The sequence below is a fragment of the Echinops telfairi genome, unplaced genomic scaffold (genome assembly GCF_000313985.2).
Source record: "Echinops telfairi isolate 266 unplaced genomic scaffold, ASM31398v2 ScPeMD7_7424;HRSCAF=8462, whole genome shotgun sequence".
Taxonomy (NCBI): Eukaryota; Metazoa; Chordata; class Mammalia; order Afrosoricida; family Tenrecidae; genus Echinops; species Echinops telfairi.
Window position 1 is genome coordinate 41,860,890 of NW_022111324.1, and position 13,016 is coordinate 41,873,905.

The 13,016-nt window shown below is 39.1% G+C and overlaps 1 non-coding gene across 1 annotated transcript; it reads left to right on the forward strand.

The window, feature by feature from the left end:
* The first annotated feature begins 3,062 nt into the window (after window positions 1–3,062).
* On the forward strand, window positions 3,063–3,167 carry LOC115872408. The gene has a single exon (XR_004047814.1). It is a non-coding gene; the product is annotated as a U6 spliceosomal RNA (small nuclear RNA).
* The last annotated feature ends 9,849 nt before the right edge of the window (window positions 3,168–13,016 follow it).

Here is a 13,016-nt window from a genome sequence, read left to right on the forward strand (position 1 = left end):
TTTCTCAGGGGAGAGAGTCAGTGTGCTCTGGTGGACCATGCTCTAGACCTTGCCCAGGTGGACACCACCCTTCTCTTCCCAGGTCTGTCCCCACCTTAACCCTGTCCTGGGGGCTGTAGAGAATCAAGAGCCTAAGGATATGGTAGCCCAGCTGACTGGAACTGGGGTGGAGGGGGTGGGGGGTGGTGAGTGGGCACAGGGCATCTGGCAATGCCCTTGAAGTAGGAAGTGAGTGGATCTCCCAGCTCCCACCCTTACTGTAGAAACCAGGACACCAAACAGAATGTCTCCTGCTATGGTGCTCTCACCCCCACCCCTACCCCTACCCCAGATCTCATAAACATTTGCCCTAAAACTCCCTTCTCAGAGAGGACATTGAGCCCTTGATATGGGTTGGCCTTTCAGACTAGCCTCTGAAAGTCCTGTGGGAAGGGGACAAGAATGTAGAGGCAGGAGTCTTGGGCCTGGACCAGCGACTAGCTCTAGGAAGTGGCAGGGGTAGAGGGCAGAAGAGCCTGGCTTGATGGTCAGTGGGAGCTCAGGCGGCCCAGGCCATAGCCATCAGAATATGAATCACCAGGCTCTTCAGAAGACCCTATCTCCTTGGACTCGCTCAAGAAAATTTCCAGATCCTCTTCAGTATTGGGTAGCCTGAGCTGTCTGGCTCCTTTCGGGAATTCCTTTCTCTCCCTCCTTCCTGATTGTGTGGTGGTGGCTGCAGAGGAACTGGGATGGGGAGATGTCCTCACTGGTGCCTGCTAGAGGGTCAGCCCACCCCGCTGCTCATCACCCATTTCAGTTGTTTGGATTTTCATTTGCCATGTCCTCTAAATTTGGCGACATGGAGAAGTCAGGGACCTTCTTCTTAATACCGTGACCCTTTAATACAGTTCCTCATGTTGTGGTGAACCCCCAACCATAAAATTATTTTTGTGGCTACTTCATAACTGTAATTTTGCTACTCTTCTGAATAGGGTGAACCCGTGAAAGGGTCACTTGACCTCCAAAGGGGTCATGACCCATAGGTTGAGAGCCGCTGCCTTAGAAGGAAAGGGGAGGAGAGAGCCAGGCATGGCATCTGAGGCCAGGTGAGAAGGCATTCATTAGAATGTGATCAACCCAGGCTCGTTTGCAAATCCCTACATGGCCTCTTCAGTGGCCACCTAGGGTTTCCTTTAGAATTCTCTCCCCAATCTGCCCCGAGATATTCCTGCGCATACGAGGGGGGGAAACCATACCACCAAGTTCTCGTCTCATTGTGAACACCCCTGCTATCATACGGCCACCCATAACGTACCTGCTTGTCCCATTCAGTCTTACTCCCAGTGTCTGAGACAAAACACAGGGTAGGATAAACACAAAGAAAACTGAACCTAGGTACGTTATAATCAAATTTTTAAGAACAAAATAAAGACAAAATCTTAGAGAAACATATAAGGAAAAGCATATATTATCATATAACTGAATGACTGTAGACACTACTGCTAATTTCTCATAAAAACCATACAAGACAAGAAACAACAGAGCATCTTTAAAATACCTGGGGGGTGAGGGGGGAGACACTATCAGATTTATCAGACTAGTTTCTATTACAAAATAAAGTCCCATATATACTCGTGTATAAGCTGAGTTTTTCAGCACATTTTTAATGCAGTTTTTGTGGTAAAATTAGATGCCTCGGCTGAAATTCAGGTGAGCTTATACTTGAGTATAAACAGTATCTTAAAAACTGAAGGCATATTAAAGATAATTTCAGATTTAAAAGAAAAAAAGCTGAAAGAATTTGTTAACAGCAGGACTGCACTATAAGAAAAATGTCTTCAAACTTAAACAAAAATAATAAAACAGGAATTCAAGTCCATAAAAAGAAGAGCACTAGAGATAATAAGTATGGAAGTACAAGGATTATTATTTTTATTTCCTAAAGTCTTTTTTTAAATAAAAAATTCACCAAGAAGAAAAAGACAAATAACCTAATTTAAAAATTGACAGTATGAACACAGTTCACCAAAGACAACATTCAAGAGCCCAGCAAACACATGAAGAAATGCTTACAATCACTAGCCAAGACATTCAAATGAAAACAAAACGAGGTAACACCACATCCCAGCATCGGTAGCAAAGTTCAAAAAAGCAGAAAATAACAAATGCTGAAGAGTGTCAGATGCCAGAACCGTCAAACACTGCTGGTGGGCCTGCACTACAATTGTAGAAAGCAGTATGGGGGGTTCCTCAAATAAATAATGAGAAATAGCGTATGACCCAGTAGTCCCTCTACCTGGTACATACCCTAAAGAAATAAGGAACATAGCACAAACAGTTATATGCACACCCATGTTCATCACAGCACTATTCATACTAACAAGAAGATAGAAACAACCTAAATTTCCATCAATGGAAGAATATACATAACTTTAGTTGTTTAGAATATATATAACTATATTAATAGTTATTTAGATATATTTAAACAGTTATTTAAATATAAATAGTTATTTAGAATATAAATAGCTTTAGTCTCTACACACAATGGAATACTATGCAATGTTAAAGAATGATGAAGAATCTGTGAAACACCATGACAGGGATGGAATTAAAAGACATTATGAAAAGTGAAGACTGTCAATCACAAATGGTCAAGTATTATCTGAGACAGACTTTTATGGCTAGCAGGATGAGAGGGGAAGTGAATAGGCTAGAGGTAGAGAGATGTTAGCTTGGGTGAAGGGGATGATAATATCCAAAAGAAAGGGATGAGAAGAAAAAATGAACAAAAGAGGGAAGCAGGGAAAGCTACTAGTAGATTAAATAAATTGGGAAAACAATGATCTGATCTGTAAACCCGCACCTAATTTGCAATAACGAAAAAATAACAACAACATATTGTGAGAATTATAACCCAAGTAAAATATATGAAAATAAGAGCATAAATAATGAATAAATATTGTACTGTTAGAAAGCTCTTAGACTCACACTGATATAATTTTAATTCATGATCAACTATGATAATTTAATGATGTATACCGAAATCCTTAGGAAAACTGAAAACAAAGATCATAGCTTTGTGCTTGCTTCGGGGGCACATATCTAAAATTGGAATGATACAGAGAAGATTAGCATGGCCCCAGCGCAAGGATGACACGCAAATTCGTGAAGCGTTCCATATTTTAAAAAAAAAAAAAGATCATAGCTTTAAAGCCAGGAACAGAGAAAAATATTTTAAGAGTGGGGGGCAGGGATGAGAATCTAAAAGAATATAGATAAAAAGAAAATAATGAAAAAGATTTTAATGCATAGGGCTATCCAAGGCACAATAATTGGTCTCTATATGGCTGTAACAAAAAAAGGAGAGTAAGGAACAGGGCAATATGGAATATGTGCAAATTGTTTTCATTAACAATTGCTTCCTTTGTCATGAGACCAGAACTTCATGGTGGCTCTTAACATCACAAAACATTTTATCGGAGAATCTATAGAAAAGTTCTAATCAAACTCGGAAAATACTTAACAGAATTCTAAGGACTGCAGGTTTTCTACAACTATGCTCTTTAAACTAGTGCTTTTAAACCTTAAGCCAAAAATATCCCCTGTAGTCTTACAAATAGTAGAGCTTAACTAGTAAATAGCTGCTTTTGTCCTATAGGAGGGTTACACTGAGTAAAAACTGACTATAAGGCAGTGAGTTTTTGTGAGCTGTTCCTTCTCCAATAACATAAACTCATGGTTCCCTAAGGCTCCTATCCAATCTTTCGAGTGGCAGTGGTCACTTGATGCCATATAGATAGTTCTGATGAGTTTTGATGAACAGAAGTTCTTGACTTTAATAAACTCAAATTTATCCATCAAAAAAAGAATAGCTGCTTTGAGTAACATGATAAGCTCTACCTATATAGGATCAACATGAACAATTGTGAGGATGGCACAGAGCCAGGCAGTGTTTAATTCTGTTGTACAGAGCCACTGTGTGTCAGAACCTACTGGATGGCACCTAACAACAGTAGAGGACCAAACTGACAACAGCCACTCAAAAGATTAGACAGGAACCTCAGGTGGGAGGGGCGGGAGTGGTATTGTATTTTCAGGTGCTATCAAGTAGATTCTGACTGATAGTGATCCTATGTACAACAGAACAAAAAGCTTCCCTCTTCAAAAGAATGAAAAACAGCCTGCTGGTCTTGGGCCATCTTCCTAACAGTTGCTAAATTTTGAGCCCATTGTTGTAGCCACTATGTCATCACCTCATTGAGGGTCCTCTTCTTTTTTTATACTCTTTTTACCAAGCTGTGCTTCTTCAGACTCTGGTTCCTCCTGACAACCCACCCACAATGAGAGACATGAAATCTCATCATACTTGCTTCTAAGGAACTGACCATACCTCCTCCAAAGCAGATCTGTTTCTTCTTCCGGCAGTGAGTTCATGTTAAAGGAGGGTGAGAATGGTTGCACAACTCAGAGAACAGACTGTATATAAGAATGTGTAAACTGAGTTTCTCAGCCTATTTTTTATGCAGTTTTTGTGGTAAAAGTAGGTGCCTCGGCTGATATTCGGGTAGGCTGATACTCGAGTATATACAGCAATCAATACCCCTGAACTGTACATAAAGAAACTGTTGATGTATACTACTTAAATTGCTTCTGTCTTTTTGCTATTGTGAACAATGATGCAATGACAAAAGGGGTGTAATGGTCTCTTCATGTCACAACTTATTTTTCTAGGCTATTTGAGGGACTATGTCCCAAAACCAAAATTACACACACACCCTCAAATCTATGTATTTAACTTTTTTTTACAAAACAAGCTGATCACCTTCAAAGTATTCTCCATTACACTTAACACATATGTCAAATCTGCAATTCCATTCTTGGAAACATTTTTCAAACTCATCTATTTGAATGGCTGACAGCACCTCCCTCATTTTTTTTTCTTCACTTCTTCTATGTCACCAAATCGCTGTCCTTATGTCCCTCTTCATTCATGGAAACCAAAAAAAGTCACACAGTGAGGTCAGGTGAGTAAGGTGTGTGGGGCAAGAGAGGCACGTTCTTTGGGGGGGGGTGCCCAAAAATGGAGCATTGAGATGGCTGCATGAACAAGTGCATTGTTGTGGCGGCAAAACCAGTCCCCCATCTGCCACAAATCAATCCTTTTTTGTTACACAATCATTTCAGAACCTCAAATTGAACACTTGATTAACAGTCTGACCTGGTGGAATGAGCTCCAAATGGCCATTTCTGTCTGTTCGGGAAGTTGACAGACATCCAGAAGGAGGTTTGTCATCAATTGACATTTCACCTTTTTTGAAACAAGAACACCACTCGGCTGCGCTGTGAGAAGATAAGCGCTGCTTGCTGAGGCTGATAGTGGTACCAGGCCAGGGAGACACTAGGAGAGGCGACTTGTTGAAGCTGATTGTTCAAGAGGGATGCAGAACTCCAGCCGGAAATTGCAAGAAGCCCAAAATCCTGACTTTCTAACTGAAATCTGATTTGAAAATGTTGGCAAATGATTAAAAGCAAACTGCTAGCGCCTGCCCCCCCAAAAAAAGAATACCACTCGGACATCTGAAATTTCCCCAAAGTACTGTTCTTAAAAGCTGTGTTCAACATCACAACAGTTTCTGTGGCATTTTTCCATGAGCAGCAAAGTAAACAAAAATTTCACAGTTGCACATTGTTCTCTTAAATCGGCCATCACAAAAAATGAGTTTAATTCACTGTGACCTGAGAAAACCTTCCCTGGCAATGGCCCTGGGTGCACTAACTCAGAACAAGTTGCTCAATGCTGCCTAGCGGGGCACTGGGGTGGGGGAGTGTACTATGAAAGCTCTGCCCAACAAAGCGTTTTTCTGGTTTTTTTGTGGGGAGTACACCCTTATATACCTAAGGGGGGTGGGGGGTGCTAAATCACATGGTATTTCTAGATCCTTCAGGAAGAGCCATACCAGTATCCACAATGGTTGTATCATTTTACAGTGTAATATATATATAGCCAATGTGTAAGTGTAACACAGCACAACCTCACCAGCGTAAAAACTGCTTCCTGATTTGTTTTGTTTGTAATTAGTGCCATTATTGCCTGGATGAGATATCTCATTGCAGTCTTGATTTGCATCTAATGCTTGATGAGGCAAATACCTGTTTCCAAATACCCGTTAAGTCACCTGAATGTCTTCTTTATTGAACAGTCTATTCATATCCTTTGCTTTTTGTTTTTTAATTGGATTGTCTTTTAAAGTGTTGCAATTTTCTATAAATTTTAGATATTAGACCCTTGTCAGTATGTCACTGCCAAAAATTTCATCCTGCCTATAGGCTCTCTTTTCACTCTTTTAGAGATAGCTTTTGATGGACTTAAATATTTAATTTTTAGGAGGTTCCAGTTATCTAGTTTATCTTTTCCTGCTTGTGTGTTTTTAGCTATGTTTGATATTCTATTCATGCCATAGAATAGGACCCCTAGCTTTTCCCCCATTTTTTCCTCCGTGAACCTTATAGTTTTTGTTTTAAAATGTAGGTCTTTTATCTATTTTGAGTTTGATTTTGTATGGTGTGAGATAGGGCCCCTGATATGCAATTTTGCCAGTGTCATCACTTAAAGAGATTTTCCCCATTTACTGAGCTTTGACACTTTGTCAAAAATTAGTTGTCCATAGCTGGATGGATTTATTTCTGGATTCTCAACTTTGTCCCATTAGTGTATGTGTCAGTCTTTGTTTTGGTACCCAGCTGTCTTGACTAAGGTGGCTGTGTAGTAGGTTCTAAAGTCGGGATGTGTGAGCCCCCTTACCTTATTACTTAGTAATACTTGAGTTACTGGGGGGCCACTTTTCTTTCTATATAAATTGGAGATCAGTTTTTCCACTTCATTAAAGAATACTTTTGTAATGTAGATTGGGATTCCATTATATCTATAAGCTCACTTTAAATAATATTTTCACAATGCTAAGTTTTCCTATCCAAAAGCATGGTACGTTTTCACATTTAGCTAGTCAGAATCGACATGAAGTCAGTGGTTTAGGGTGGGTTTGGTTTCTTGGAGTGGTACTTTGCAGTTTTTTAATATAAAAATCATATCCCAAGTTAGATTTATTCTTAGTTATGTCATCCTTTAGGAGACTATTGTAAATGGTACTATTTTCCTGATTTCCTTTTCAGAGTTCTCTTTAATGGTGTAGAAGAATCCAACTGATTTTTGTATGTTCATCTTATACCCTGTAACTTTCTTATGGAGTCCCTGGGATTTTCTACACATAAGATCACGCCATCTGCAAATAAGGATAGTTTTACTTTCATAATTTAGATATCCTTTATCTCTTTTTCTTGGTTTACAGCTCAAGCAAAGACTTCTGGTAAAATTCTGAATAAGAGTGATGATAAAGGACATCCTTATCCTGTTCCTATTCTCATGCCTCAGTCTCTCCACTGAGAATTATGCTGGTTGTTAGTTTTCATATATGTGGCTTTAATTACACTGAGATATTCTTTTCTATTTCTAATTTGCTGGGAGTTTTAACAGGAAAGTATGTTTTATTTTGTCAAATGAGTAGCAACTGCTTTTAGTTGTTACAACAATTCAACCTGGAAATATTTTAATGACTGCTAACTAACTGGACAATTAAAAAAATATGTATAAATAAAACAAAAACCTCATAATTATTCATTTTTTAAAATGTGGGACACTCAGAAAACAAATAGTAAGATGACAGAGTAAACCTAACCAGCTCAATAATTACATTGAATATAAATGTCAAGTCATTTCTGACTCATGGCAATCCTACATGCAGAGTAGAACTGCCTCATGGAGTTTCCTAAACTGAAATCGCTTCATGAGAGAAGAGAGACAGGTCTTTACTACCTCAAAAATTTTAGTGGATTTAAAATGCATCTGAGTACTTAACCACTGTGCCACAAGGGCACAGTGTAAATGTTGTTGCTATTAGGTGCCACTGAGTAATCCAACTCATAGCAACCCTAGGACTACAACACATAGTAGTGCTGGATACTGCACCAACCTCACAGCCCATGGCTGTTGAGTCCATTTTGACTCCTGAAAGCCCATGCTTCAAAGGACACCTATACTCATATGTGACCTTTTGCCAGGTCCATCTTCCAAGACATCTCTGGATGAATTCAACCATTAAATCTGAATAGTTCTCTATTGTTAGACATGGGGAAAGGATCATGATACATCACCAAATGATAAAGGTCAGATTATAGGATTTCGCAGATATATGAGCCAATTTATGAAAAAATATGTAACGCTATGAGATACCATGATTTAAAATGATCCTTCTAGCCATAACCATTTATGTGATGTATTATAAATTCTAGCCTTTGTGCTTCTGGATAATAATCCCATCTTGAAGAAGTTCTTTACTGTGCTAATGAACAGTAACACTGTGGAAGGTATTCTGAGTCTCTACCTTACTGTTGTCTGCTGTTCTTAGCTGCCATCAAGTCAGTTCCCACTCACAGCAGCCCTATGCAAACAGAACAAAACATCGGCCAGTCCTGCGCCATCCCCACAAATGTTCCTGTGCTTGTGCCCATTGTTGCAGCCACTGTGACAATCCATCCTCTCAAAGGCTTTCTTCTTTTTCACGGCCCCTCCACTTTACTAAGCGTGATGTTCTTTCCCATGGATTGGTCTATCCTGATAACATGTCCAAGGTACGTAAGACAGTCTTGCCATCCTTGCCTCTAAGGAGCATTCTGGTTGTACTTGCAGGACAAATTTGTTTGTTCTTTTGACAGTCCGTGGTACTTTCAATATTCTTTGCCAAGATCTTTTTGGTCTTCCTTATTCAATGTCCAACTTTCAAATGCATATGAGGCAATTAAAAATACCATGGCTTCCTATAGGGTGTGAGCCAACTCACCACCCTTTGTTTCCTTGGAGGTATGTCTGGTCTGCTCAAAGACAAAAGTCACACTCCATCAAAACCACCGTAAGAGCCATGTCAGAACAAAGAGAGATTTCCAAGATCTTCAAAGAAGGAAGAGTGACAAATGGAGCACGCTCAAGATTTCCATCTGAAGCTGCAGAGGCCAAACCGGAGAAACCAAAGAAAGCAAAGGAGCCAAGCCAAAACGAAAGGCTGAGGCAAAAAAATCATAATACAGAGTAAGAGAGCAGCACCATGACTATGGGACTCTGAGGCACAATGACAAGCAAGCTTCCCGGAAGATGAAGGAAGCCAAGGGATCTCATGGCTACGAGTCTAAAGGACTAGAGACATGGCTATCTACCAATGACTGTATCCTTACTCTTCACTGATCTTAGCTTGGGCTAACCTGGTAACTTCCCTAATAAGCCCCCATAATTGTATTATCTGTGAGTTCTCTGTGGCCACTTAAACAAACTACAAGTCCAGCAGAGAAAGAGAATGTAGTGGAAGGAATGGTTAGCCAGTGTCAGAATTAAAAAAGTGGAGGGAGGTGGCATGTCTGACCTCCCCCTCATGTCAACAGGGAAGCCAGAGGAAGCCAAATATGGCCCTCCCATGTCTTTTACTCATATTAATACATATATATCCATATGATGATGTATAATTTAATTATTCAATAAATATTAATCATAATATTCTGAGTATAAGCTTTAAGTCAATTTTGTCTCTTCATGTTACTTTCTGGTTTTATTTAAATGTTTACAATGACTCTGAATCTCTTTTCCTAAGAAATAAAGGGATTTATATTCGCACAGAGACATATGCACACTAAGAAAGGTATTTTGAATACTCTAATTTAACTTCCAGTTAATCTGAGCAGGAACAAATCTCCATCCAACTGAAGAAGTCATTCACGTGCTTTACTTAGTTTAGGGCACATCCCTCAATTCACTCTACATAGCTGACATAAAATCAAGATATATTAGAAAAAGAATGACTTTGAGAGGTAAAGTTTAGTTCAAGCTTGCCAGTTCATCTGTGTGGACCTAGTCACTTCTCTTTTCTGTATTTTAATCCTTCATATGTAAAAATGGAAATATTATCCATCCTACTACAGGATTGATAGGATCAAAAAACTAATTCATGTGAAAGTATTTTATAAATCTAAAATGTTTCCAAAAAATGAATATTAGTAGTGAAACTTACTCAAAAGTAGTAATAATGGCATTCTGGGTGATGTATTGGGCTGCCAGCCACAACGTTAGCAGTTTGAACCCATCAGCTGCTCAGCAGGAGAGAGATGAAGCTTTTTGCTCCTGTAAAGATGTACAGCCTCGGAAACCCTACACAGGCCCACTAAGAGTTAGAAGCTATCAAAGGGAGAAGGTTTTTTGGTTTTTCCTCAGTTGGGTTTTTTAAAGCATATTCTTAGGAGCCCTGCTGGCACAGTGGTTAAAGTGCTCTCCTGCCAACCAAAAGGTCAGCAATTTGAAACCACTAGCCACTCTAAGGGAACAAGATGTGGCAATATGCTTTCATACACCTCACAGCATTGGAAACCCTGGGGGGCAGTTCTGTTCTGTCTCACAGGGTCCCTATGAATTCAAATCACCCGGATGGCAACACGGAAACTGGCAACACGGAAACTTTATCAGTGGTAGTATGTTGCAAAACAGAACATAATCATATAGCATAGCAAAACAACAAAAATAGGAGCCTGGTTTTTTTAAAGCAGTAAGAAAACATATGAGTAAATATATGTAGACCTTAGAAAAGAAAATGAGCTTCAAATAATGAAATAAACCACAAAAAGAAATGAAAATTAGACCATTTTGCAAATAATAATAATAATGTTTTAACTAGGTCAAATAGAAATCTGATCAATATCAATTGCATCAATGAGACCTAAAGTGTTTATAATATAAATTTCCTATGAAAGTATCTTTTACACTTTTAAATGCAATACCTGGACCCAACCATTGAAGAAAGGAACTTACAGATATTCTATAAAAGAAAAATACATACTAACATAATCTATGCTAGGCATATTCTAGTCAAAAGCACATGATATATTATTTCTTGCCTTTGAAGAATTTACAAGTTAGTTGAGGAAAGGGCTAAAACAAACATAAACCCAATTATAAGACCAGGTACATGCATGGCAGAGGATGGGGAATCAGATTAACCAAACCTATCGCCGTCAAGTTCATTCTGACGCCTAACAATCCTATCGGATAGAGCAGAATTGCTGCATAGAGTTTCCAATACTAAAATCTTCACGGAAGTAGAGTGCCGAATCTTTCTCAAGCAGAGCTGCTAGTGGGGTCAAACTTTCAACCTATCATTTGGTTGCTGAGCACAAAAATCACTATGCTATCAGGACTCCTTGACATTTGGAACCCAAAAATTAGAAAGGTGCTGAATCAACACACATGGACCAGAAAACAGAGCAACTTGATACTAATATACAGACTTGGAAATGGACCTGATTAATAAGAGCCCTGGTCATATAATGGGTTACTTATTGAGCTACTAATTGCAAGGTCAGAGGTTCAAACCCACCAGGTAACCCAGTCCATAGGAAAAAGATGATGCTGTCTGCTACCATAAAGTTATCAAGTCTTAGAAACCTGTAGGGTCACTATGAGTCATAGAGTCAGTGGCACTGGGTCTGGTTTAATTGGTTTAACTACTTCTTGCACCTGGTCATTATTGGATCAGGGAACTGGAATTATTCCGTTTCTAGATGGTACTTAGCTGGCATTAAATAAATAGTCATCCAGTATACCTAATGGTCAATGTTGGATTTCTGTTGAAATACTGCCAAGACTGACAGGAAAAACATAAGACAGCAGTCATCTCTATCAGCTTGACACTGAGTTCACCCACCCATTAATTTTAAAATGATGACAGGATCAGTTTTTTTTTTAACGACCTGGAGGCTTACCAGCAATTGGCACTAAAAAAGAAGTTTTTTGTAAGCTTAATAAAACAAAACTAGTGAACCCATATTTTTCATTGACTAATTCAGAAAAGTTCTTTCTCCATTGTCTCCTAATTAATAGGTAAATCTTCTACATTAATGTGGTCACAATCAGAGGACATAAGAACAAAGGTACTTTCGTAAATTAGAAGTTCCAGATAAGGTTTGAAAAAAAGTCAAAAGTCTAGCAAGGATTAATATTAATATTAATATACATTTATCCTTGTTTCATACTTGATTGCTGCTTTCTTTGATGGCTAGAGTTAGGATCCTCTGTTTATCACTAATATACAGCTGCCTGGCTGGCTGGCTGGCTGGCTGGCTGGCTGGCTGGGCAGATAGATACAAAATGGAAAAACTAAAACAAATATATGCCAGAAAAATTAAACGTTTAACAGAATATTTTGAATGATTGGGAACCAACTAAAACCAAACAAACTCCAAGTCCTTTAGCCACTATACCAAGACTCCAGCAAAGAATTAAAATACCCTAAATATATATCACCCAGCTGTCAGTATATCTATCAAATTGTGATCATTTGTGTGTTTCCATGATGCTGAACACTGGTTGTTGGGTGCAATCAAGTCTACTACAACAGAACAAAATGTCACTCAGTCTTGCTGTATCCTCACAATTGTTCTTATGTTTGAACCTATTGTTGTTGCAGCCACTATAAATACATCTAGTCCGGGGCCACCTTCTTTGTCACTGTCCCTCTACTTCTCTGTTGGTGTAGCAGTTAAACGTTGGGCTGCGATCTGCAATGGTCAGCTGGCAAAACCACAAAGCATTTCTGAGGGCGAAAGACTGGGCTTTCCACTCTGGTAAACAGTTACAGTCTCTGAAACCCAGAGAGTTGCTATGAGTCAGCATGGACTCGATGGCAGTGAGGAGAAGTCTACTTCACCAAGCATGATGTTCTGATCCAGAGACTGCTCTCTCCTGACAACATAGCCAAAGTAGGTGAGATGAAGTCTTGACATCCTTGCTTCCAAGGAACATTCTGACTGTACTTCTTCTGAGATAGATTCGTTTGTCTGCTTGGCAGTCAAGATTCTTAGTCAGAATTGTAATTATATTGATTCAACCTCAGTCCTCTCCAATAAATGTCCAACATTCTTAGACATATAGGCCAATTCAAAATACC